At 48.8% G+C, this 26,182-nt stretch overlaps 1 protein-coding gene across 5 annotated transcripts in view; it reads left to right on the top strand.

Annotated features, from left to right (window-relative positions):
* LARGE1 (LARGE xylosyl- and glucuronyltransferase 1) overlaps positions 1-26,182 on the top strand; it is a 526,862-nt gene that overhangs the window by 61,546 nt on the left and 439,134 nt on the right. Inside the window, exon 1 of one of the 5 annotated variants that reach the window (XM_059186797.1) lies at positions 21,863-21,879. The exons of the other annotated variants lie outside the window; for them this stretch is intronic. The gene's annotated coding sequence lies outside the window, so the exon portion shown is untranslated. Of the gene's footprint in view, positions 1-21,862; positions 21,880-26,182 lie in introns of those variants that run through there. 5 annotated transcript variants of the gene reach the window in all.

Below are 26,182 nucleotides of genomic sequence, written 5' to 3'. Positions count from 1 at the left end.
CCTGGGGCAAGGTCACTGGGTAGTGGTAGAACCCAAGAGAAGGGCAGTACTACTCTGTGATGAGACAGGATCACTGTGTAGCTCGCAAAACTGGCCGAACCCCTTTTCTCCAGGTCGTGAGAACGACTGCTGTGACTTCACCGATTACAGCTGTAGTTCTCCTCTGTTCCTCCTGCTTCTCACGTTAGGATTACAAGGGCACAGAGTCACAGAATTCCTGCTTTATGGCTGCACCCACCAGAGCAATCCCATGCTTCTGTGAACAAGCCCAAGCTGTGTAACCGTCACCTCCTAACATCCTCGTGCTGGGACGCCCATGATTTGCTAGGATGACTTCCTTTTTTGACTTCAGGTGTGCTCTTGGTGGGTTTTGCATCCAATGGCCTGGAGAATGAAACCTTGGCACTAGGCATCGCTCTACAACAGTGTAGGTTATCATTAATAGATAAATGGGGTTGAACAGATGTGATAGCTGCTTGGCCTGATGTTTTTAATTGGCAAAGCGAGAGGGTTGACCACGTGACTCACTGGGTTTTCTTATAGTCGTCACATTTTCTTGATTCCTGAGACCACTAAGCACTCAGTGTGTGTTAGGCATTGTGGGGCCCTAGGAGAGAGGTAGGAGTAGGAGGTCTTGGAATTCCTTCCTGTGGTGTAGCATTTGTTGTGTGGCCCCATGCCAGATACAGGACCCTGAGTTTTGGTTTTATTAACTGCAGAATTGTGATGATGTTGATTCATAATGATATTAATAAATAATGTTCATTATAGTAATAGCATAAAATTCCCCCACACTTACTCCGTGTTATCTGAACCAAAGTCCCGTGAGTTCTCACAATAACCGAATGAGGGAAGCGCTGTTACTCCATTAACCACGTGAGGATATGATGTCACAGAGAAGTTAAGTCACTTTCCGAAGATCATACAGCTAAACAGCATCAGAATGGGATGAACTCCTCTCACATATTTTCTTCATCATGACACCGCGGTGAACTAACGTGATTGCCGACGAGGGGTCCCGTGGGATGTCTATGAACACTGCGATAAACAGAGCAAAGTTTAAGTGGGGGGCTAAGTCTTGCACAACTTTGATGGCTAGGATGTTAATGCAGGGGTCGTGGTACACACGCCTGAAGGCGTGGAAGTGGAGAGAAAAGGGAAAGCCTGGTGGACAGAGCTGAGAGGACTCCAAGCTACAACTCCAAGAGACACTGTGGGTCTTGAGAAAAGCACAGGGTTCAGAAGCAGAGAGACCCAGGTCTTAGGCTGAGTTTACTGCATATGAGCTCTTGACGACTTTAATTGCTAGATTTTTCATTTGTCAAAAAAAGACATCGGGTCAGTCCCTTCTTGCCTCACCGAGGAGGTAACACTTGTGTAAGGACTCTAGAAATAGGTCACATGCTGTACGGGAGTAAGGCCTCTCTAATTGTGAGATGGTGGGAGCACCCATGTGGTTTCAAGGCATTTCACGGAACATAAGCCAGGTGCCAAGCGATCCCTCTGGCTTCCACTACCCAAACTTCAGAAAGGAGTGTTGCCATAGGAACCTTACCATTATTATTCAGCAGCTGTAGACCTGTAAGGGTAGAGTCTCTTTGAAAGGCCCTTTAGGTTACTTATAGGGTCTTGGGAGCAGGAGTGTGGTAGGAGGGGCATGCTGGAGGTGGGTGGATTGAAACAGGGAGGCCCACAGGGCCCCTTCCCTCGGGTGAGGGGCCCCCGGATGAAAGACGTTGCTACCTTTGAACCATCTGCCTTGTCCCCTCCACTCTGAGTCAGCCTTCATTGTTCAGGGATTTCAGTTGGAAAATGTGTTAGCCACATTATTCTTCCAAATAAGGTTATAACGTCTCGCTGTGTTACAGTGGGGAAGAGTTCCTTCTTTGGAATTTCAAATCATGAGGATGGTGATGGTGTTGATGGTTATAGTCATGCTACTGTCTAGCATTTCCGGGGTGTAATATACCAGGCACCGTATTTGGTATATCTGTGTGCATTGCCTCCTTTAGCCCTTACGGCAAGTTCCTTGTTATTCCCCTTCGTAAATGAAGAAGCACTTACAAGAGAACCTGAATTCCCTGCTCAGTTACCGGCCAGCGGGGCTCAGCGTAGACGTGAATGAGGCCCTTCTGACCTCAACTGCCAAAGCCTTAAGACTCTGCTCCCTGTGTCCTCCCAGAGAATCCTAGGATAGGAGAGCTGTTACCTGGGAGCCTTGTCTTTTAGACTGGGAAAGGAGAGTTTGGAAAAGGTGAGACCCCTGTTTGAAGGCCATGAGGCTGGTCCTCCGGATGAAGGCCTGGGTTAAGGCTCCTCCTCCTCAATCCAAAGAGTTAATCTGATTTCTCTCCCGATGGATTTCTCCTAGTGTGGTTTCTTAGACAGAAGCATGGGTCCCCTTTTGTTTTTCGATTGGAAAAGACCTAAGGCCTCAGAGCCCGACTGACTGGGCTCCCATTCTGCCTGTCTGGCCCAGGTCAGCCACAGGACACAGGACGTGTTTTGTCGTCTCTGTGGGTCTTTATGTTTCCTCATGGGGAAAACTGAGATAACGAACCCTTCTCACACCGGAGGGATGTGAGCAAAGCGGAAGGAATTAATGTATTTGAAACTCTTAAGGCAGGGCCTGGGGCATCGTAAGTTACCAGCAGGTGCTACCCGTTCCCTGGCCTGTAGTCCTTGTATGAGTCTGTTCCAGGATGCTGGAGTTCGGTCCTTGCCTGAAGCAGGGATGCTGTCATGGGGAAGTCGCTGGTTCGCAAAACACATTTGCTTACGCACGCACCCAGGTGGTTGGGTGTTCCGTGACACAGACCCGCCCGTGTGTGTCTCCTGGACCTGGTGTCGAGGACAAGGGGTTATTTTGATCAGCCTCCCGTCCTGGGGCCTGAGGCTTGGGAGTGACGCCGCGGCGCTGCCCCTAGGCCAGATGTGGCACCCGGACGTGGAGCTTGGATCCTGCTCCCCTTCGTGTGGCTCCCATGGCACAGCAGGGGTTTGCTGGAGGTGAGGCAGAGGGACCGAGTCCGAGTGAGTGAGGGATGGATGGAGCAGGGATGTGAACCCAGGTCCCTCTGCCCCAGAGTCCCTCTGTGATGGACCCGAGTCACTAGTAGAAGGCCAGTCCATGCAGAACGAGAGTGCTGCAACAGAACGCGGGCCAGCCTCCGGTGAGGCGCTGGGATTTAAGGGCCCTGTGCTTGGCAGGGTGCCGGGGAGAGGGGGCCCCTTCGACTCCATATAGCTTCCAGAGGGGTTCCTGCTTCTCTGTGGCTGAAGCGGAACCCGGTCAGACTAGGGATGAGCTGCTGGCGTGGGGGCAGCTGGTAACAGACACCTCTTTTCTTTTCCTTCATGAATTCTGGAGGCAATGGTTATTACTCCGAGTTATTTAGTGGCCCTTGGGAGGTAGGGACTGGAGCTACTGGCCAACAACTCTGAATGCCTGCTTCTTTCTTAGCCCGCTGCCTCCTTGGGCCTGTGAGCCTGGTTTAAAAACCACGGAGCCGTCACCCCCGTGTGCATCCTCCTACACCGCACACACACCATGACCAGATGTCAGTACGTTTGCCGGGAGCAGTGTTGGGGTGACGGACACAGGCGTGGTGGGAGATTTTGGGTCAGTCTTTTCCTGAGAAGCATCCCCTTGTTTACAGCCTGAACTTGCACAGCAGTTGCAGACAATAATACCACTGCCAGTAGAAAACAGACCAACAAACCAAAGACCCACGGAGGGCTTCACGCGGTGTATGTTGCCAATTTAGTTTTGGTGGACTGGATCTCTGGCTTCTTTCCAGGGGACTGTTGATTGACTATGGGGAGTGGCTGCCCTTTGCCGCCGTGAAATCCCTAATCGGGAGTGGAACAGGGACACCGATGGTTTCGGGGTCCTTCAGATCGTGCCCACAGAACAGGCTGTTCATTTTGTAAGCACCAGCTGGCGTTAGTGGGGGTGGCAGGAATTACTGGTTTGATGGTGGGTCAGGGGCTGTGGCTTGTACTTAGTCTCTTTGCAGGGAGGGAAAACGGATGGGTGAGTTGAGGCAGCAAGAGATGGGGTTGTGCTGGGTTTATTAAGCCGTTGTTTATAAAAGAAAACGGGACGTGGTAGGAAACAGGCCTTGCTTGGCTTTGCCTGGTTTATCATCTAAGGTGATTGGGAATTTTTAGCAGGCTTGGGTCAATCACAGCACACCTGGGGGAGCCCTTGGACAGGTGAGCTGATGGTATTCAATACTCTGAGAAGACCAGTGGATTTCAGGGTGCCTGGCTGGTGCAGTCGGAAGAGCACGTGACCCTTGATCTTCAGGTTTTGAGCTCAAGCCCCACGTTGGGTATAGCAAGTACTAAAAGCACTAAGTAAAAACTTTTTAAAAGTCCAGTGGATTCATGAGTGTTGCTTAGTGATTGAGGGACTGTTTATCAGTCAACTCGGTTCTGGATCTGGACGAATGACAGAACTTAAACTGTAAGTTGTTACAATGTAAAGTATTCCCAGTAGTGTCACCAAGTTAGCTGTACCTTACTGAAGTCTGATTTTTAAAAAATGAATAATGTCCCATCATTGAGCAGAAAGTTTCAGATCAACAACAGGGTGTAATCCACTCTGGGTAAAAATAAAAAATAAATTAACAATAAATAATAAATTAAAAATAATATAAGATATAAATAAATATATAAATATATATTTTATATATAATATATGTATTATATAATATAAAATATAATAATAAAAAATAGAAATAAAAAAAATTTAAAGTTAAAAAAAAAATCACTTCGTGTGTTTGTCCTTGGGTGACACGTTTTGGAAGATCCGCAAGAAGCCAGAAAACAATCCAGTATAGAGAGTCATGTACTTAATGACTGCCAACAGCACAGAAAGACAACAACCAGATGTCCTGTGTCTCCTGATGGAGCTGGAATCTGGTTGGGACTCTTGATCCAACTCGGAAATCAGAGAGGCACAGGCCCGTGTGGAACGATGGAGGGGCCATCATGAAAACCTAGGCAGCGGGAGTGGAACAGGGGCACCAGTGGTTTCGGGTGAAACCCTTTAGAAAAATAGCCCAGTCCTTCAGCAGGTTAATTGTAAGGGGCAAAAACAGGGCAGCAACTGGGACGTCAGATGCTATTAAGGAGCTAATGTTTTTATTTTCTTAGTGTGGTAACGAAACGGAGGTCTAGATTCTCAAAACCTCTGTTTTTTAGACAAACAATGCTGAAATATTTTTGAGCAGATGGTGATGTATTTGGAGATAGTTTTCAGAAAACCCGCAGGGGTGTGGGAATGGGTAGGGGAGAAGCAAAACGAGACTGGCCGTGACTTGGTACTTGTTGATCCCTGGGTCGCATGCGTGCAAGGATTCTCTCTACTTTTGAATATTTGACATTTTCGATCATACAAGTTTTCGATGAAGTCGTCAGTCATCAAAGTAGTCTCTTTCTCCTCCACTCCGCGTGGAGAGGCATAGTAAGATCCACTGTAAGTAATATCCTGAAATGTTCCAACTTGGTATGACCTTAGATGAGCTAGTTTGCTGGCACTGTCCCCTGGGTTTCCGGGCGCTGGGGGAGGGGAGGGAGAGACTCAGTGGGTGCGGCTTCTCGGATCCCACAAACGCCCTTTGACCGAAGCTCTTCCCTTTGTATATTTTATATCTCGGAGTTTCCCCCATGAGATTTCATTTGGAACAAAAAGACATTTTTGCTGCTTAAAAAAAGAACAGAGTTTGGAAATCACTCCCTAACATTCTAAATTAGGAAACTGAAGCCCTGGGAGGGAAGGTGATGTACCCAGGTTCACACCGAGGGCAGATGGCGTAGCCCCAGACCTCTTGTTAGATGTTCCTTGCACTATTCAGTCATGTTGCTGGTTATTCTTTAAGCTGCTTATGCTGGGTCCCGCAGGAGGATAGGTCACCTGCATTCTGGGTTCAGGTGCTTCCCCCCAACCCCCACAGTGGAAGCTGGGCTGAAGTGATTCTCTGTGTGCAAAGTGCTTGCTCCGGGCTCCGGCTCCAGGCTACCGGACTTGCTCTCTGCCTAAACTCCAGGCTGTCTGTCTGTGCCCGGGAGCCTTGCAGCAGGAGCAAGACATCGAATTTGGGAAATGAACAGTCTCGTTGGGACTCTACATAGGCTGAAAAGCCTGTATATTGAACACTTAATCATTTTTAATGCTTGTTTCATTTGCTGCTCCTCTTTATTTGCCTTCCGTAAAACCTAGGAGCCTCACAGTGACGCAGGAGATGCCCCATCCTTCAGGGCCAGGTACATACCTGGAGCACAGCTAGAATGCAGGCCTGGAGGACGGTTTCTGTAAAGTGAGCCCCCCCCCCCCCTATCCAGCTATCCGTTTAGGCAAAGAGGGGAATGGGTAAACTTGAAGTATTGGGGAGAGTTCTAGGAACAGATTGTTGGGGCTTGGAGTTGCTTATAGTATCTCTGACTTTAATGTTAGGCCAGTGGCCCTGACACCTTTGTTAGTGCCCCGCCCCAAAACCCTCTGCAAGATAAGGCTTAACTTCCATCAGGAACATTTTGATAGAGATTTGGCCAGATTAGGGTTGGGGAGAAGACCTGGGGTAGTGATGGGACATATGGGAGGGTGGTGGTAGTGACTTTGGGTGCATTTGTGTAGCCCCCCCCCCCCAGTAAAACTCTTTGATCTACCTGTGATCTCACTCCACTACCCCTGCTTACCTTGAGCTCTCCTGTTTAGTCTCAAGGCTGTTTGGCGTTATGGAGTATACTTAGAGCCGAGCTTGGGTCTGCCACCTGTCTGCTGGAGGCTTCATTAATAATTGCAGTCTTCAAGGCGTGCCTACTGTATACTCTGACTATGGGGGGATGGCTAGGCTCTGCCTACTATATGCTCTAAAGTGCATCGTCTAATAAGCTAATGAAAAATAACACGTAAGGGCTTAATTTTATTGAGTCTTTGCTCCTTACCAGGCACCATGTTAATGTTTACCTGCATTTGGTTGTTTAGTCCTTCAACAGCTATAATGGAGAGTTAACATGAGTAACCCCATTTAACAGAGGGGACACTGAGTTCAGAGAGGCCCTGTGGCTTGCCTGAGGTCCTAGAGCTCAGGGTAAGTGCTAGAAGCAGGACTTGACACTAGGCAGCTGTCTCCAGGGCACTCACTCTTACCAGCGTGCTCTCCTGCCTTCTGCCGTGGAGGGGACACTGCAGTGTGCCAAACACAGCCACCGAAGGGCGCATAAGTGCAGAGGTGATGGAGAAGCAGAGGTGACCCACTCTCATGAGTGGGGAGGAGAGAAGTAAGTCAGGGAAGGCTTCAGGGAAGAGGTGAGACCTGGGATGGGTTTGAGGGAAGAGTTGGAGTCTACCCCGGTGGGCCAGGAGTGGAATTCTGTACTGGAACCAGAGCAACAGACTGAGGCCCTGTTGGGAGACTGGCAGGTTGGCTTGTGCAGGGATAGAAAATGCAAGTGGAAGAGAGAGCAGTAGAGGGACCTGCTGGAGAGATCCTCCAGGGCACTGTCTGTACTGCCCTCCTGTTCAGTAGTCACTAGCCACATGTAGCTACTTTAAATTAATTAAAATCAAATTAAATAAAAATTCCAGTTCCTTCGACTTAAGAATCCCACGCAGCTAGTGGCTACCATACCTCCCAGCACAGATGTAGAACAGTGCCGTCATCGCAGAAGGTTCTGTGGGAGAGTGCTGGGCTAAATCATTTTCTTATTTGGCACACACCTGTCAGGCCCCACCTGGCGCGTCACCTGCACGTGTCAGGTGACAAAGAGTTTGTTTTGTTTTGATTTTGGTGGAAGAGCCTGTGTGGGCCGCCTGGGCTCTCAGTGGAGGGTAGGGAGATAGTGTTGCAGTTAGAGGAGAAGCCTCGGATAATTGCTGAAGATACAAATGTTGGTGACTTTGTTTTTAAGGCCCCGCTCAGATCGGTACATAAAGCTCCCAAGAAATATGTCATTTCCCCTCTAAGCCGGCAGAACTACTAGTTTCATTAAAAAGGCAATGGCAAATCTATTTTTAATTTTATTTTTTATTAAAAAACACCCTACTGCTTGAGATTCTAATCTCTAACTGAATAATAGGTGTCATTTTAGAGTTGCAAATAGCCAGCAAAATAGCGTGCATCGAGAGTGCTTAATAAATAGGATTTGGGGCTTTACATTAGTGTAGGGACAAAAATAGGTCAAAAAGCTTTTCCTTTTTCCTTTTGAGTACAATGTTCTGACTTTCCAGATGGCGAGGAACCATTTAGAGCTATAAAGGGATTTTGATTTAGATAATGGTAACCTTGCTTAATTTCAGAAAATTTATGTTTTGTTAAAGGGGCTTGGCTTTCTTTGAAGCTCTCTGAGCAGTGGATCAATAGTTTTGAATGTTACTTGCGACCAAGAGATTTCTGTTTTGAGGGCTTTTTGTGATTTACTCCCTGTGTTTTGAAACAGTTCGCCACTATTTTTGGAGTATTTGCTTCCAGAAGATTTGTACTTGAGTCCTGATCATGTCTAGTAGTAGCGGTGTGACTTTGGGTGAGTCAGGCAGTCTGTAGTGAGCACCTCTTGGTTTTCTAACTCAGTATTTATTCACCCTGCTTGGTGTTCCTCGGAAGTCTACTTTAGCCCATGAACTTTGGAGGAGATGATACTGTGCCTAACTTCAGGGTTTGACCTGTAATGCAAATCACCCCCTCATTGCAGTGATTTGGTGGGCACAATTAAGTGCCATGGGACTTCTGTAGGGACTGTCGAGACAGGTGCCTGTGTTCTTGCCTTGCCACTGGCCTTGATGCTTAAAGGCAGTAGCTGTACACATCCTAGCCACATCCTACCTCACAGCTCTCATTTCACTGCCTGGTGTCTGAGAATGAGGCCAGTGTGGATAAGAGCAGAGCTGAGAACCAGAGACAGACCAGGTCATCCCTTAGACCTAGATCACACCTTACCGGGGGGCAGATCTACCCTTGGATCTACCCTTGGTAGACTTAGAAGCCACTACATTCTCTATTTTGTTTAGAATAGTTCTTCTATCACTTGCAACTGGGAAACCCCCCTTATAGTCTTTTATATGTGCATAAAGGAAAAAATATTGAAATGTTTGCCCATCCCCTAGGGTTGTTGTAAAGGTGAAGGAGGGTGATATATCCAGAAGCATTTTCAAAGGGTAAAATCATGTTCAGATATTAGATATTGGCAAGAAAAAAAAAGTGTTAGAATCTTTCAAGCCAAATTTTGACTTTGTTCTTTTTAGACGGGGAGCAACAATTACTTTAATGGATCAAAGCTGAAAGAAGAGATTATACCATATTGTAATAGTCTTAGTGTTTTTCCCAGACTAAGTTGGCCTCCCAAAATTATTTTAAATGAATATATGTAAAAGCAGTTCTTAAGGACTGGGAGTAAGACTGCAAAAGGATTCTTTATTTTGAGGACCATTTTTGTTTTTCTGAACTAGATCCTTTTTTAGTATATCAGTTTTCCTAAATTTTTAAGTGGGGCTATCCATTTTGAGAGGCACCTATATAGTGCTGAGATAGCTGTTTTACATGTGATTGAACCGAGGACTTAAAAAAAAAAAGTATATTTATTTTGGGGGGAAGGGGCAAAGGAAGAGGGAAAGAGCCTTAAGCAGACTTTGTGCTGAGCATGGAGCCTGATAGGGCACCCTGAGATCAAGACCTGAGCTGAAACCAAGAATCAGGTGCTCAGCTGACTGTGCCGCTCAGGCACCCCATTAAATCAGATACTTTTATATTAAGTATGGGATAGGGTAGAATTCCAGACCTAGTCACTATGGATGTGGTTTTCACATTACACATTTTCCTCTTTTGGTTTGTATTCTCTCTTACCTTCTGCAGTTGGGCATTTTAGAGTCATGTTCTCTAATGATCTAGCCTATGGATCATGTAGTAATAATTTCATATTCCACAAGGGGCTGGGATGAGCAGAATTTTTAAGTCCTAAACAGCAGAAAGGGCATGGTTTATGGTTGGGTGGATGTGGGTGTGAGATCTGGAGCCCCCACTGCAGGGTCTGGGTGGCTTCGTGTGAAAAAAGGAAGGCTTACCGTTCTCTGTGGTGGGTTTGTTGTGAGGATTGCAGGGGCTGATGTGTGTGAAAGCACCTCACACCTGGTAGGTAGTCAGTAATCACTTTTCTTATCTTCTTATTCATGTAGATGAGATATTTTCAGGCAGTGAGTCTAGCTCTAGGGAAATTAGGAATTTTATTAAAGAATCAATTGGTCCCAGTAGCATTCATCTTTTAATTCTTTAGACTACTAAATAATCTTGTTCTCACCAGATGTTCTGTTTTTTTGAGATCTGGGCACATTTAGGTAGAAAGAGGAGAGAATGTTCTCCATTCAGGCATGCTAAAATATATTTATTTGTCCATTCACTTACTCATTCAAATTATAATGGGAACTTTCTCTTCCAGGTGTTGAGGAAACATCTTTCACCTGTCCTAAGTCATTTCTTATCTCTCTGGTAGGTCGGTGGACTTTGGGGTTATTTCTAAAGCTGATACTTGGATAAAAGTAGAGTTTTCTGCCACAATTCCGTGTTTGCTCATTCTCTTAGGACAGATTTTTCTGTCATGGGCAAAGTCCATTTCTTTCACTTTTTTCACTCTCTTGATGCAAATGAAAATGTGGAGCGCTCTCGGGGGAAAGTGCGCAGGATAAATTCTGCAGACAAAATCGGGAGACCCAGGCTCTGGGAAAAGTAACCAGGAGGTGGAGAGCTACAGGTAGAACTTTCAGCACTGGAGCTGTCCAACAGCCCATGGGCTGTTTGCTGACGCAGGTGAAGATCCAGCAAAGATGGTGTTTCCTTCGAGGCCAAAGGACAATTTTTCAAAAACACTTTTTTTTTTTTTTTTTTTTTTTGAGATCTAGTGCCTCTGTGAGTTACTGAAGATTGAGTAGAGGCGATTCCAGTGTCCATAGCCCCAGCTTAAAATATCAGGAGAACCTTGACGTTCAATCCGTGTGATAAGAGACAGCCATGCAGAGTGGTCTAAGCAGAGATTAGCAAAGTACAGCCCACCACCTGAGCCCTTCAGATAAGAAGGTCTTTTATTACATTTTTCAGTGGTCAAAAAAAAAAAAAAAAAAAGAAAAGAAAATACTGTTTCATGACATGTGAAAATGGCATGGAATTTAAATGTCAGCGTCCACAAAGAAGTGGTTGTTGGTACACAACCACACCTGTTCCTTCACTGTTGTCTGTGGCTGCTTGCTGCCTCAAGACCAGAGTGGAGTGTTTGCAACAGAGGCCATATGGCCAGAGAGCCTAAAAGATTTACTGTCTGACCTTTTACGTAAATAGTGTGCTGATCCATACTCTCGAGTAGAGCTTCTGGACTCTTCTCACGCCGGAGCTTTGTAGAAGATCATGACGTTTGCTCAGCAGACTGTGATGCGTGGGAGGGGCCCCGTGGGCTGCAGGAGGGAGGGGCAGCGGCTCAGCGCACCTGCCATCCTTGCTCCAAGGCCGCTCTGGCCAGAGGCTTCGACCCCACCTGTGACTGTTTCATACGGACACCCTCCCATGGGCTTGCTTTTCTCCATCTTCTTAAGGTTGCCTGGGGACTCAGATGTCTGCAGTCCTCTACATCATGTCTCGCAGAGCTCTGTACAATTTACAGATGCTTTTCACTTGTGCTTTCGTCTTTTTTTCTTTGTCCTCACGTCCTAGCTCTGCCTTTTGTAATCTGGTTGAATTAGCCCTTCTTGAAGGTTTGTTAAGGACAGATATGAAAGTGTTGTTAAGAATTTCATAATGCTGTTGGAGAAATGGTCTTCCTCTTACATATGGGGAACGGAGGGTATTACAGAGACTCTGCCCTCAAAGTGACTGTCCTGGGATCTGTCACAGCCCCAACACCTGCTGATAGAAATGGCCTCATGCTGTTGATGGGGCTGGCCTAGGCGTCTGTGCTCGTTGCTATAAGGGTGGGCAGCTGGCGAACTGGACATTCCACAGAGTCTGGGCAGCATTTTTTGTAGTGGGTTAGCGTAAGAACCTGAAACCTGGTGTGACTATGGTGATTAGCTAAGTGTATCTTTTAGAGAATCTTAACTAGAAATACAGAGCAAAGCAGTTGCTGAGTAGCAGGAAAAGAAGCAGCCAGAGAAATTCATTCCAGTGGCAAATAGTTACAGTGTTTCTGCTATGAATGAGGTACTCTTCTAGGCGTATGGAGAAGCAAAGCCCCTTCTTTCTTGACTATTATATTCCAGGGTAAGTGGATATAGAAAAATGCTTTTTAAAGGTAAGTGCTTACAGAGGCGCCTGGGTGGCCCTGTTGGTTAATTGTCTGCCTTCGGCTCAGGTCATGATCCCAGGGTCCTGAGATTGAGCCCCACATCGGGCTCCCTGCTCGATGGGGATCCTGCTTCTCCCTCTCCCCACTTGTGCTCCATCTCTCTCTCTCTCTGTCTCTCATTCTTTCTCTCTCTCTCTCAAATAATAAATCTTAAGAAAAAGGTAAGTGCTATAAAGGAAATAATCCCGATCGATGGGCTAGAGAGAGGACGGCAAAAGGAAGGGGTTAGCTGTCAGGGAAGGACTCTCAGGGAGGGGACAGCTGAAGGCTGCAATTAAGTGGTTATGCCAAGATAGGACAGTAGGGCATTCTAGGCAGAGGGATCAGCATGTGCAAAGGTCCTGAGGTGCAAGACACTTGGCTTTGTTCAAAGCACAGAGAAAAGCCGTTGTGTTTGAGATGTAGCAGTGCGATATGAGGTTGGAGGAGACAGGGCCAGACCTTACAAACACATGGAGCCAGGGAATCAGCTCTCGACAGAGCTTGTGCTCCCCGAGCGGATGTCCCTTGTGCTGCCTGGGTTCTGGAAGCCAGTCCTATGTTGCTTGGTGGTACTACAGCTGCTGTTCTGGGGCTCGTGGGAGGGGCTATCACCGTTTTTGTCCTTGAAGTGTTCACAGTGCATTGCCGTTATATGAGCTGGCCTCATTAAGTCTCTGTTTTTCGCAATCCGATCTGAATCACAGCTGGTACTTAACAGTATGCCAGACCTGTCTCCATACGTGGATTAACTCTTTTTTCCCCGCCAGTGTGGTAGATAACTATGATCATCCCCATTTTCAGATTGAGAACCTGAGTCATGGAGAGGTTAGGTTACTTGTCTGAAGTCACTAGCTAGAAAGTGGGAGGGCTGACGTTTGAGCTCAGGTGGGTCGACTCTGAAGCTCAGACTTCTCCTTCCCCATCCTGCGCTGCGCCTTGAAACCCAGGAGTGCGGCCCAGGTACCTGGCTCTGGAGCCAGGCCTGGATGGAACTGGGTGGGAATAGAAGGAACGGAGGACTGTGGGTAGGTGTAGACAGGCAAGATTCAGCCTGGCGGGGGGCGGGAAGAGCTGAGGTGGCAGGGGGTTCATGACATGCATGAAGCAGCAAATGGAAAGAATGATAAGACAGTGCTTGCTCTTGGTCCTATTGGCCGGGGGAGCCCTTCCGTGTTCCCAGGGGAACTGGGAATGGGGAGATAAACACTTAGTTGGCACCACTGTATGCCAGACATTTGTTACTGTTTTTAACACCCCTGCCCACCACCCCCCAAAAGAAGACCCTGCAAGCAGTTGGCCTTGATCCCGTTTCGCTGTTGAAGCACCATGTTCAGAGGGGTAGAGATCTCTGCCATCGTCACCTAGCAAGTAGGGCGCCAATCCAGGATTTGACCTTTTGAACTATCTGACTCCACCGTTTCTCCACTCCACCACCCCTCCTCTGTCCCACCTGCTTCCTGCTGGACAGAGGAGCAAGCTGCACTCTACATGGGTCATTGTTAACTCCTCCTGGCTGTGGATCCCTTTGGGGAGGCTGTTAAAATGTAGTCTCTTCTCCAGAAGTGCTCATTTGTGCACACTTGCACGCACACACAGATCTGCGTGCCCATTGAAGGGCTTTGCTGCATCTCTTGAATGGGTCCAGAGCCCTGTTCCCCATCTCTCAAGGTCAGGCTGGACCTGACATAGCAGCACAGTTGGTGGGAGGTGGGGGGAAAGAGGAACCGAGTGATTCCTGACTGCTGGCCTTAAGTGGAGCCAGTAAGCTGTTACCTGTCTTCGCTAAATAGCATCACTGAAGGGCCTAGTTATGTGTCGGCTCTGGGACCAAGAGCCCACATGCTTCATTTCATTTCAGCATTTCTAAAAACCCGTGTTAATGGTTTTTGTAATTTCCTCTAATTTATTTATTTATCAAAGCTTTTATTTATTTATTTATTTGAGAGAGAGCACGCACAAGCAGGGGGGAGGGGCAGAAGGAGAGGGAGAAGCAGGCTCCCCACGGAGCAGGGAGCCTTATCTGCAGGGCTCCATCCCAGGAACCCACGATCATGATGTCAATGGAAAGCAGATGCTTAACCAACGGAGCCATGCAGGCACCCTGATTTCCTCTATTTTGAAGATGATAGCAAAGAGCTTAGACTTCGAGGGATTGATCCACGCCGGGTGAGCTGCAGAGCCGGGATTCCAGCTACACTCTTGGTTTTCCTGAATTTCAAACTAGTCGGGCTGCAGTGAGTGCCAGCATGTTCTTAGCATGAATAAACAGTGCTCGTAGGTCCTGCCAGGTCCTCAAATGTCATTTCTCACCTGCCTCTGCTAGGCAGCTCAGATCCACGAGCCTGGGGAATGCTGCTGAATTTCTGGTTCGGTCTTGAATGCCATCCATGCATTAATTAATGTGGCAGGGAGAGCACCTGATGCTCCTGGAGGGCCACGGGGATGCGGAGTCCTCGCCGCCCGGGTTGCACACAACGGTGTGGTTAATCTCTGCTGAGACAGCTCCGAGCTGTCCGGCAGGGGTGGGGGTGGGGCTGACAACCATAGGGGGCTTGCACAGACTCGCCTGCCATTACAGACCCCAAAGTGCAGAATTGTAAATGAAAAAACACTTAAAGATGCCACATAGTGTGTAAATGCTTCTCCAGCGGTAAAATATTATACCCACATAAAACCCTTATAAACATGTAATAATAATTTACGCATAAGCACCAGCTATAAAGTGAAATGCAGCTCGATCCAGTTTTGCAAGAATTTTCCCTGGCGGAGAGTGCTAGCCATTGTGTGAATTCTCATCTGGGTGAAGAAAAACAAAATCCATTTCCCTGAGCAGAGTTACTCTTTGAAATAGCTCTGGCTTCAGACTTCAGAGGGAAAAATTATCCTGCGTAGGAAATGCTAACTGTATCATTTCTAAAGCTGTAGCTTTGTTGCCGAGGCACATGAACACCATAGAAACTTTTACTCAGGGCTTCTGACTTGCCCCTGCCTGATTTTCCCATTTACTTAAAGGAGAGTGAAATGAATGAGCTATGTTCTTTTTTCCCCAGCACTTTTCCTGTGAATATTCATTTTATGGTTCAGCTTTTTAAAAAGAAGACTTTAATTGTTTGGCTTCAGTGTTCATCAGTGTTCATAAACGAGAGACTGGAATAAGAAAAAAAAAATTCTCATTTTCCTAGTGCTCTCCAATTGTTTCTGAAGGTAGATTATTTTCTATTTATTGGGTTATGGTAATATGCTTCATGAAAGAAGGGACTTTTTGTGAGCGTAGTACCCTTAGCATCTTAAAGAGATCTCGGCATGTAGTAGATCCTCCATAAATGTTTTGCTGTAAACGTTGGATCCGTTGGAAGGGCTGGAAGGAACTAGGCTTTATTACCTTGAATCCCACTTGGCGGCAAAATCTGAGAGGTCCAGTGTTCTCATGGTACAAAGACAGCAGCTACACACCAAGACTGACCTCATGGGGTCAGAGGCGCCTGGGTGGCTCAGTCGGTTAAGCATCTGCTTTCAGCTCAGGTCATGATTCCAGGGTCCTGAGATCAAACCCCATATTGGGCTCCCTGCTCAGCAGGGAGTCTGTTTCTCTGTCTTCTCTGCCTCTCCCCCAAGTTGTGGTCTCTTTTGCTGTCTCTCAAATAAATAGAAACGTGGTGGTGGGGGGGGGGGAGACCGACCTCATAGGTGTGTTAGGGCTGTTGTTAACAAAGCACCTGAGACTGGGAGGCCTAAACCATAGAAAGGCATTTCCTCCTGGTCCTGAGAGCTGGAGTGAGATGGAGGGGTCTCTCTAGGGTTGCTTCTCCAGAGGCGCCTCCCCCTGGGCTTACAGTTGGCCATCTTCTCCCTGTGTCCTCACACAGTCTTGCCCTCAGTGTGCGTCTGTCCCAATCGCCTCTTCTTCTAAGGACACCAGTCATTGGACCACCCTAGAGATGTCATGTCACCTTAATTACTTCTTTAAAGACCCCGTCTCCAAATATAGTCACAGTCTGAGGTCCCGGGAGGCAGAGTGGGTCTTTGAATTTGAGCGGGGGGAGGGTGCGGGGGTGCAGGGACAGTTCCGCCCTGAACAGGGCGGTCACTGACTGGATCATAGAACTTTGTAATTGCTGAAGTGCCTTTCAGATGTTTAGCTGTTATGAGGAGCTTCAAATCTAATTGGGGCTCTAATATAATTAACAGTGTCAAAGTCAGTTCACCATACAGGATGATATAGTCTAAGCTCCTTGGCGAGCATGGTGTTTTGGGGGTCCTGGGGGCGGATCTCATTTCACCTGCTCCGTGGGACATAGGGAGTTTTCTAGCACGTGTCCTCCCATCGAGGGTGCAGGTGTGTCCTGGGGCTTACTGAATCCTGTGGCTTGACGTTACCCACCTGGGGCTCAGACGTGCCACGGTCCCTGCAAGGCCCAGTCTGCTGAGGCCACTAACCGTGGCCTAATAATAGCGCTTTCTGAGCACTTAGTGTGTGCTGGGCACCGTTTCAGGTGGGCTTCTGACCAGAGTTTTGAAGCAAATGCAGCCCCAGGCTCCGTGCTCTCACCTGCTGTAGATTGCCGGTGAGGGTGTTCTCCGGACACAGGTCACTAGGTGCTGAGCCTGGCAGCAGCTGGAACCCCCAAGTACAGTCTGCAGCTCATCTACCCGCTGCCTTGTGGGTAGACCCAGCCTGGTCCCATCCCTCTGGAGTTGCCACAGCCCAAAAACCCTTCCTGACTTTCATTCTGTGGCGTTCCAAAATACGGTCCAAGCCACAGCTCCTGGGAAGCTTGGAGGCTCTGGCTCGGGGTCCGGGCTCCCTCGGGCACTGACCCCATTTTTGGTTAAGGCTTGAGTTTGTCTCGGTCCCTCTGATGGTGTTTTTGGTTGCTGGACCCCCATCTCGGGTGTGTTCTGATCTATTTTATGCTTAGGTGGGAGCTCTTGCAGCCTGTCAGGCTTGGGCTTTGCTGTCTGTGCTTAGATCTGATCCATGCACGAGGGCAGAAGATGGCTGGGTGTCTCCAGTGCCCTCCAAATCCCCAGTGTGGGCTCCCTGGGAGTCTGGTTGTTACAGTAGGTGTTGGGACTCACGGTGCTTCAACAGGGAAGGTGCAGTATTATGGGGACCTGGAAAAAGGGCCATTAACTAGAGGGTTTCGGAGGAGGCATTTGGTTCTAGAATCTTGAAAACAGGCTTGGCGTTAGCTAGAAAGAAAGGAGGGAGGGCCTTCTGGTCAGGGGGAGCTGCAGGGACAGAAAGGTGAGGGACTTTAGAGATGCGTGAAGGAGAGCGCTGTTCAAACCTGTTCGTGCGCTGCCCAGATGCCTGGGATTTGGAAAGGTGAAGTGAGTGCTGGGGGTTGACTCCCCGGCCAGGTGGGGAGTGGCTTTGTGTGCAAGCCAAGCAGCTCGAATGTTCTCTTCTTCCGGGGGCTCAGGTCTGTGTGCGTGTGTGTGTGTGTGTGTGTGTGTGTGTGTGTATGTGTTGTGAGGACTCCATCCTCTAGGTCCAACTTTTCCCCAGTGCTGTGCCTGTGCCTGCATGAAAGGGGTCACTGGACTGGATTTTGAAGGGCTTGGACCGGAAGGGCTGGATGTGAAGCCACTGAGGAGATAGGCAAACGTCTCGTGTGAGTTCTCATTCAGTCATCTTTTAAAAACCGGAAAGTACTTTTCCAACAGCTGGTTCCAGTAAGTTCTTGTGAGCCCTGAGAGTGCTCCTGTGGGCCACCCCAGGCCCTGGGCTGCCATTCGCTCCTCATGCAGCTGCCACTGAGAATCCTTCCCCTCCCCCACACCCACCACTGCTGTCGGCAGCTTTTCATCTCTCCGGATCCCCATCTCCTTGTCTACAGGTGTGCTCCTGGAGGAGTGGGAGAGGAGGACCAGAGGAGGCAGTGCTCACACACACCCCAAGCAGGTTCTAAAAGGCTGCATTGCCTGGAGCTCTTCTTCCAGTGACTTTCTTGTCATTCCTTTGTGTAGCCCCAGAGTCTCTGCTAACACGGCAGTAGGATCACCACACTAGCACCACTGCCATTACCACAGTGATCATTACCTTCAGCATCTCCGTTACCACCCCCACCACCATCACCATCAACAGTGTCGTCATAACCACCACCTTCCTTATGACAACCCTTACCACCGGCACCACCACCATTACGATCACTATTACCACCCACTACCACCAGCATTAGCACCATCATTAACATCACCACCATTATTACCACCACCATTACCACCAGTGTCACCATAACCATTACCACCACCAACCCCATTACCATTACCACGACCTTCGTTACCACCATTACTACCACCATCATTACCACTACCACCACCATGACCATTACCACTGTCATCATTACCACCACTGTTACCATTATCATCCTTAGCACCAGCACCAGCACCATCATAAGTACCAGCACCATCACTAGCACCACCAGTACCTCCACCGTCACTACCAGCATCATCACCAACACCATCACCACCAGCACCAGCACCTCCACCATCACCAGTGCCGTCACCACCAGCACTCTTCATCCTCACCTTCATCCGTCTCATCTTCTCTAGCCTCTGCAGTCCTTGTGCACCCTGTACTTGATGCTTGACATAAATGCATTTGTCTAATTTTCAGAATGACCCCAGTGGTTAGTCACTTGTTGAAGTCTTCATTTTTGCCTTCGAGGACACCAAGGCGTGGGGATGATAAGTAAGTTGGCCAGGACCACCCAGCTGATACATGGCAGAGGTGGGTTTCCAGCGGGCCGTCTGGCCCCGGGGTGAGCCTGGGCTGCCTCTCGTGGAGGCAGCGTGTCCACGGTAGTTTCTTCCCCTTGTATGCCGGGGAGGAGGTGTGGTGGAATGCTGCCAGCCCGCTCTGGGTTGGCATCTGCACGGTGCTGCTTCCCTCTGTCCTCTGGAGCTCGCCAAAGTTTTATGTTCTAATCAAGTGTGCTCAGCACTGGCTCGTGGAAATGGATGAGGCAGCACAACCTCTTTCTGTAAACTTCAGAGACGGAGCGTCCGTTGAAGACAGAGTGGCCGTGGGTCCCAGGCCTCGAGGGTGGGAGCATGCACCGTCATTCTAATCAGTGAGCTGAAAGCATGGTTGGCATCTAGCCTGAAGGGCCTGGTTGACTGATGGCTGGGTGGTATGTTACACCTGTCAATGGGGTGCCGTTCCTCACATCCCCACTGCCCCGATCTCGCCCAGGCGCTTCTGCTTGCACTTTCTCCATTTCGTCCCTTCCTGGGACAGGTCACCCATCCTCTCTCAAGCAGGGACCTTGCCAGCCTCCTGCCTCCATCCCCTGGGAAGATTGGTTTCTTCTCAAGACGTCTGCAAGCTCTGTGGCTCAGAAGGGGTTAAGGCCAGCCAGGCTGCCTCTTGGGAACCTGTCCCCCCAGATCACTGTTGGTTTTAATCTTCATTATCTTTGAATGACAATGCTGTCAGCACCCAGGAGGGGTCCTTGAACAGCCAGATGGTGGCTGGATTTTTCTGCCAGTCATCAGTTTTCCTCTGATTGCGGCGCAGGTGCAGGGAGGAGCATTTTCTCAGCACTCTTCAGGTTTCCACGGCTCAAGTCGATTCCTCCAGGGGCCCGTAAAGGGAGTATTAAGGCTGGGCATGTTCCAGAGAGGTCAGGCGGTGGACTCGTAGATAGTTAGTGGTGTCAACTCTACACGGGTAGAAATTTTTAAAAATATATTTACTGAGCACCTGCTATGGGCCAGGAGTTACAGTAGGCACCAGGGACACAGGGATGAGCAAAGCCAAGCCCCTGGTCCAGTGGATCTTTTAGTAAACACACATGCGTCATCTGTGTTTAGTGCAGGAGGTACTGAGAAGGGAAGACAAAAGCAAGCTAGAGCACCAAGGGTCAGGGTGATAGGACCATGACGTGAGAAGGGATGTTCTCTTGAAAAAGAGGTTTTCAAGAGCCTCTTCAAGAAGGTAGCAAATAATCATAGTCCTGAGTGAGGTGAGGAAACAAGCCACCTAGGTTAGCCAGGGAAGAGTATTTCAGAGAGAGGGAACAGCAAGTAGAAGGGCTGTGAGCAAGGAGTGATTAGAAAGGAGACTCTGGTGGCTGAGGGCCGGGTGTCCGGAAGTACACACCAGTTTTTCTTTCCTTTCTTCCTTTTTTTCCCCTTTTAATCTTTCATGCCTTTCAGTATGGCCAAACGAGTATTTGCAGCCCTGTCAGTCAGATGAGCCATTTCTCTTTCTTTGGGGAGAGGAAGAAAAGCGTTGGTATAAGGGAGTGAAGTGGCAGATGTATTGTTCTCTTCTGTCTGCACCAAGTTTAAAAAGATGGTTTTTAAACCATCTAGCATTTCTAGTAGAAATGCTAGAGCACAGTTTAGGAAGCAGAAGTCTGAAGACGGGAGACATTTGTAACCTACCTTGGTCTGCGCTCTCTCTTTTTTCTTTCCGTATTGCTCGGATATAATGCTGACCCTCATCCTGGATAAAGGAATTCTCTCTCTCATTCTAGCATGGTTACATTTTCTCGTGAATTCGTTTCCTTCAGTGATCCTTTACTAAGGTCGCTGTTGGTGGCAGGTGCTATTTTAGGGACTGGGAATTCAGAGGCAAGTGTGATCCTTTGGGGGCAGCCCCTGGGATAGGGGGTGCTGGCATTGAAGTCACCGCCAAGGTTGTCGTTAATTTATTTCAGCTGATGGCTGCCTCCTCAGCCTCCCCTGCTTCCCTCTTCCCCCACTTTCTGCGGATGGCTCTTTGACTCCGGAGAGTGGTCCCTCGCCGAGGAGATAGACAGCCCTTTCTTGCTCAGCCCAGCCTCCTTCTGCACCCTCCTTCATCACCAGGCCTCCAAGAGCCGTGGGCAAGGCTTTCACACTCTTCAGCGGGGCCATCAGAATCTGGCTTCTGACCCCAGGCTGTCGTCAGTGCCATCAGGGAGCTGGTGGTTAGGTCACACCCTGCTTCCGTCCTCACGCTTCCCGAACTGGGATGCTCATTCATCCCATCGACCACCTCCTGCTGCCGAAGGCCCCCCTCGGGGCACTTTCTGGACGAGGACTCCCGTCCAGGTGCCTCAGCCGACACCCCCCTTCCTGCACTTGAGCCGTCAGTCACCTCCGACTTCTGCAGCTTCTTCTTGTTCATGAACTCGCCCCCTTAGCGGCTGGTGTGTGTGGCGGCTTTGAGCTTAGTATGTCAAGTACCAAATCCTTGACCTTCGCTCCTCCTTAAGGCTCCCCCTTTCTGCTCCCACCTTCTGTGACCGAAGCGCCTTTGTCTGTCACGTGACTTCTTCGCATCTGCCCGAACCCTAGGAATCCTCTCAACCTGTCGCCGAGACCCACCCCTTTTGCTCCTTTCTTACACCTCCTCTCCCCTCTCCTAGCCCTCACCACCCGGGTCCTCCGGAGAACAGTGGCCCCCAGACCAGCAGCTTCAGCAGCACCTGGGGACTTGTGAGAGACGTGCACATCCTTGGGCCCGCCTTACCCCAGACGTACAGAAGTTGAGCCTCTGGTGTGTAAGGCTGAGAAATCCATGTTTTAACACTGTCCAGGTGATTCTAATGCTTCCAGAGAACCCTGGAGGTAGGTAACTGAATAAGCTTCCTCGTCTCCCAGACTCACTCGTCTCGGCTCCCGTTGCCGTGCACCACGGTACCTGCCTTCTCTTCCTCAAGAGCAGCCCAGTCAGATCCCTGTGGTCACCCAGCTCCCTCCTCCTATGTCGGCCACTGGGGGACGGGCCTGAGGTCACACTGTCCAGGCATGAACCCACACCAGAACTCTTGAACTCTGTATTTCTGGTCTGCTGGGTTAACTCAGAATTTGCTTTTTTTGGTAAATCATATCCTTTTGTGGAGATGTGGCTCCTTTTCTGCAGCAGATGTGCTAAAAATGTATGCACGGAGGATTTTTTGTGGGGAGCGAGAGGAGGGCAATAGAATATTCTTTTCAGTGAAGTCGTTTAAATGCCCGGGGAGAAGCTGTGGATTGAAGTGGCTTTTGTTTGCTTGGCTGTATCTTCTGGGTAATTCGAGGTCAGTAACTTTCACCCCTGGCCTCTGTTCAGTTGGAGGAGGCTAGGAGGTGCTGATTTCCAGGGCTACTCCAGCTTGGGTAGATCCTAGGTTTGTGACTCTTATGGTAAAATATTTCTTGCTTTTTTTAAAATTAGGCAAGAAGAGAACTGAGGTAGGCTGAAAAATGTCTTCCAGGGATATGAAGTCTTAATCCCTGGAACCTGTAAATATTACTCTGTTTGAAAATCAGGAAAGACCCTTTTCAGGTGTGATTAAGCAAAAGGCTCTCAGGATAAGGAGATAATCCTGGATCATCGGGCTGCGCCCTAAATGCAGTCACTTGCATGCTTCTGAGAGGGAGCAGAGGGAGATTGTCCCCACACAGGAGGGGGAAGGCGATGTGACCACCAAGGGAGAGATTGGAGTCATGAAACCACAAGTCAGAAGCTGGGAGAGGCAAGGAGCGAACTCTCTAGTCCTCTGGAGGGAGCACAGCCCCTGGTCCCCTCAATTTTTGGGCTTCTGGCCTCCAGAGCTCCAAGGGAGCAAGTTCTGTTGTTGTAAGGCACCAAGCTTGTGTTAGAGAGACACACGGAATTTTACCACAATTTAAAAAAACCACTTAAAAAAAAAAAAAAAAGAAATGAACGTGGCTGTGTTGAAATGTGTTCTGGTGGCAGATCTGTCTGTCCTTGGCACTCAGGTTTCTAGGTGTGGGACTGGCGGCATGGGCAGCCTCAGCACTGCCTCTCCCCAGCTCTGCTCTGAAGATCTCCTAAGCTTCCCACTCTGCTCTCCTCCTCCTGAGTGGCAGTTTGTGTCTTGCCGTCCTGGTTGCTGCCTCCCATCGCGATGCTCTCCCACATCCACACCTGCTATTTTGTTCTCACTAATTGCATCTGGGGAGCGGAGCGGCTTCCAGTCGCGGTTGGAGTCGGCTTTGATGGGTGGCAGGGGCCAGCCAGGTGGGCTTTGTTTCCCTGTCTCTGTCACCGTCCCATATTTGGGGATTTGATAAATATCCCGATGCTGACATGACGAGTGGCTTCTCGAACGTTCCTTTCTGAGGTTTTTGTTTTAGAGTGGCACGGGCCTTTGTGACCCCTCCCCAGCTCTCTGTAGGAAAGGCCAGTGCCCTCTGCAGAGGGGACCTGGGGAATGGTCTGGGGTGGTCGGTCATGAAGTCGCTCGTTTATTGGCCAGTTACTAGAATCACAAATCAGAGCATTTTAAGACCAGTTCCTGGAGAGGATCTAACCCCTTTTCATCTTGTACATGAGAAAACTCAGGCCCAAAGTGTTGCCTCTGGGCTGAGTGATAATACCAATAACATGAGACTTACTCCGTGTTGCCCACCTGTCTCCAGCCCCCCCCCCCCACAAACTGTGCTAAAATGCGTTGGTGGGCAGTAGCTGTCATTGTATATAATTTTATAAACAGCTGCCGTTTACTGAAGCCGTACTGGGTGCGAGGCACTGCTATTAGCACTTTTCCTATATTTGTCCATTTCGTTATCATTAAAACAAGGGGTAGGAGCTATTATTAGTAGGGAGTGTCTAGGCTTTGTAATTAGTCAGAACTTTAAATTCTGGGACCATCATTTGCTAGTTTAATGTAAACCTCATATAGAAAATGGGGGTAGTTGTGCCTCCGGCCTTACAGATGAGAGGAACAAGCAGAGGAACAGATAAATTACGGACTCAGAAAAATACATGTAATTAAGGGATATCAGTCAGTCAGATATTCACAGAATCCAGGGGCCTGTGTGTTTCATCGAGCCTGTGACATGAACCTTTTGGTTCATTCATTTTCCCATCTGGAAAATGAGGATAGCAATGTCTCAAAGTGAGTGACTGACACCTTTCACACACGCCTCCGCCCCCGCCATGTGGCAGCAGTTTCTGTTTGCTCTTGAGGTACTTGAAGGGCAGACGAGGTGTGCATCGTCATTCGGCTGTGGGGTGCTCTGGGGTGACTGCTAAGTCCTGTTCCAAGATCTGCCCTTTGAACAGGACAGCCAGCGTGAAGTACAGATGACTCAGTTTGAACGAGAGGCTGTCTTGACCCCAGAGGGCAGCAGAAAGAGCTCTCTCCACCATCGGCCCCAGCCAGAAAATTCCTCACTGTCTGCTGGGAAGGCACAATGGACAGAAGGAACCGTTGGCTGGGCACAGTTGCATCTGTCCACGGTCACGCTGTCTGTGGGCATGAGTCACGGGCTCTGTCCTCAGATGTGGAGGGCAAGGACAGGGAACGGCATGTGATGGGATGAGTGGAACTGTGTTTTAGAAGGATAGTGGAGCCTAATTCTCTTTTCCATTGGAAGCTCCGTGTCAACTTGGGCAAACTCCACTAATTATATTTTCCAGCTTAGAGGAGTATGGATTGTGACCTCTGCTCTGTACCAGGCACTGTAGTAGGTTCTGGGAAGACAGAAAGGAGTCGGTTTCTGCCCTTGGGCAGTTTCTAGCTCCCAGGAGATCTAGGCAAGGAAGCAGTGACATCAGGCGCACACTGGGGCTAGGGCTGTATTTATACACACACATATGCGGCCAAGGCTCGTGTCATGGTCTGAGTATAAGCTCACGAATGTTTCTCCTTGGAAGGCCTCTTGGCAGATGACTCATGATCTTGTTTTCTTTTTAAATATATCATTTATATTCATCAGGATGGATTAGGTGATGCTGTTTATTTGAACAATCCCTCAGTCTCCGGGGTGTAACTAATAAGGATTTATTTCTTACTCCTATAACGCATTCATCTGCGGTTGGTATGTGTGTCTGTGGAGAGCTTCTGCTCCGTGAGACTCATACTCTGGGACCCAGGCAGGTCCCATTCTCCGAAATGTCCTAGCTCATCGAGCCTGGATGAAGTTGGTACCCCAGGAATCACGTTCAGGCTCTTACCAGGCTTTTGCTTACAGTTGGTTGGGCAAAGGCAGACACACGGTCACCGTTCACTTCCGGGAACTGGGAAAGATCGGGTCTACCTGGGACTGGGAGGAGACGAGCTCCACGATTCCCAACAGCCTTAGGTAATTCTGACCAACTTCACGTTCGAATTCCTAAGTTAGAGGATAGAACAAAACAGTGCATTGAAAGAGGAGCTTGAGAAGGCGGCCGGAAGCATGAAAAGGAGTGACAGCCTGACCTCTAGGAAAAGGACGGGAAGGTCATGTCTACAGCTGTAAGGTCAGGCAGATCCGTAGCATAGAGCTGATGGCCTGGGCACCTTTGTGGCTCCCACGGGCACACACAGTGTGTAGTACAACTTAGTGCCACACGGTGCCTTGGCCAGGCATCCGGCCACGCTTGGGGATACGTGAATAACTGGGATCGTTAAGAAAATTTAGAATATATTTATTATATTGGTTATAAGACCAGACAAGTATCTTTTCACTTAGTTTAACCTAAATGTAACAAAAACAGTAAGCCATTTGTGACCCACAAAAGACACTTAAGGGCCCCTGGGTGGTTCTGACTCTTGCTTTCAGCTCAGGTCACGATCTCCGGGTCAGGAGGTTGAGAATCCTGTGGGGCTTCATGCTCAGCATGGAATCTGCCTGAGATTCTCTCCCTTTCCCTCTGCTCCCTACCGCCCCCCCCCTACCCCGTTTTCTCTCTCTTTCAGAATGAACGGGATCTTTTTTAAAAAGTCACTTAAATGGAACTTGGGCAAATTGAGGCTTTGCTGTTTATAGTTTCCCATTTCTTCATGGGTAGTTTGTAAGTGCTTGATCGTTCGGGCAGACTCTAGTCTATCTCCCTTGTTCTTTTTTCTTTTTTTCCCCTTGTTTATTATGCTTATGATTGTTGAGAATTTACAGTAATGTACTGACAGTGGAGCTACTGTGCTGTAAGTACGTATGG

Source organism: Mustela lutreola, chromosome 8, assembly GCF_030435805.1.
Source record: "Mustela lutreola isolate mMusLut2 chromosome 8, mMusLut2.pri, whole genome shotgun sequence".
Taxonomy (NCBI): Eukaryota; Metazoa; Chordata; class Mammalia; order Carnivora; family Mustelidae; genus Mustela; species Mustela lutreola.
Note: the sequence above shows the minus strand (reverse complement) of the source record. Positions and strands in the feature narration are given on the sequence as shown.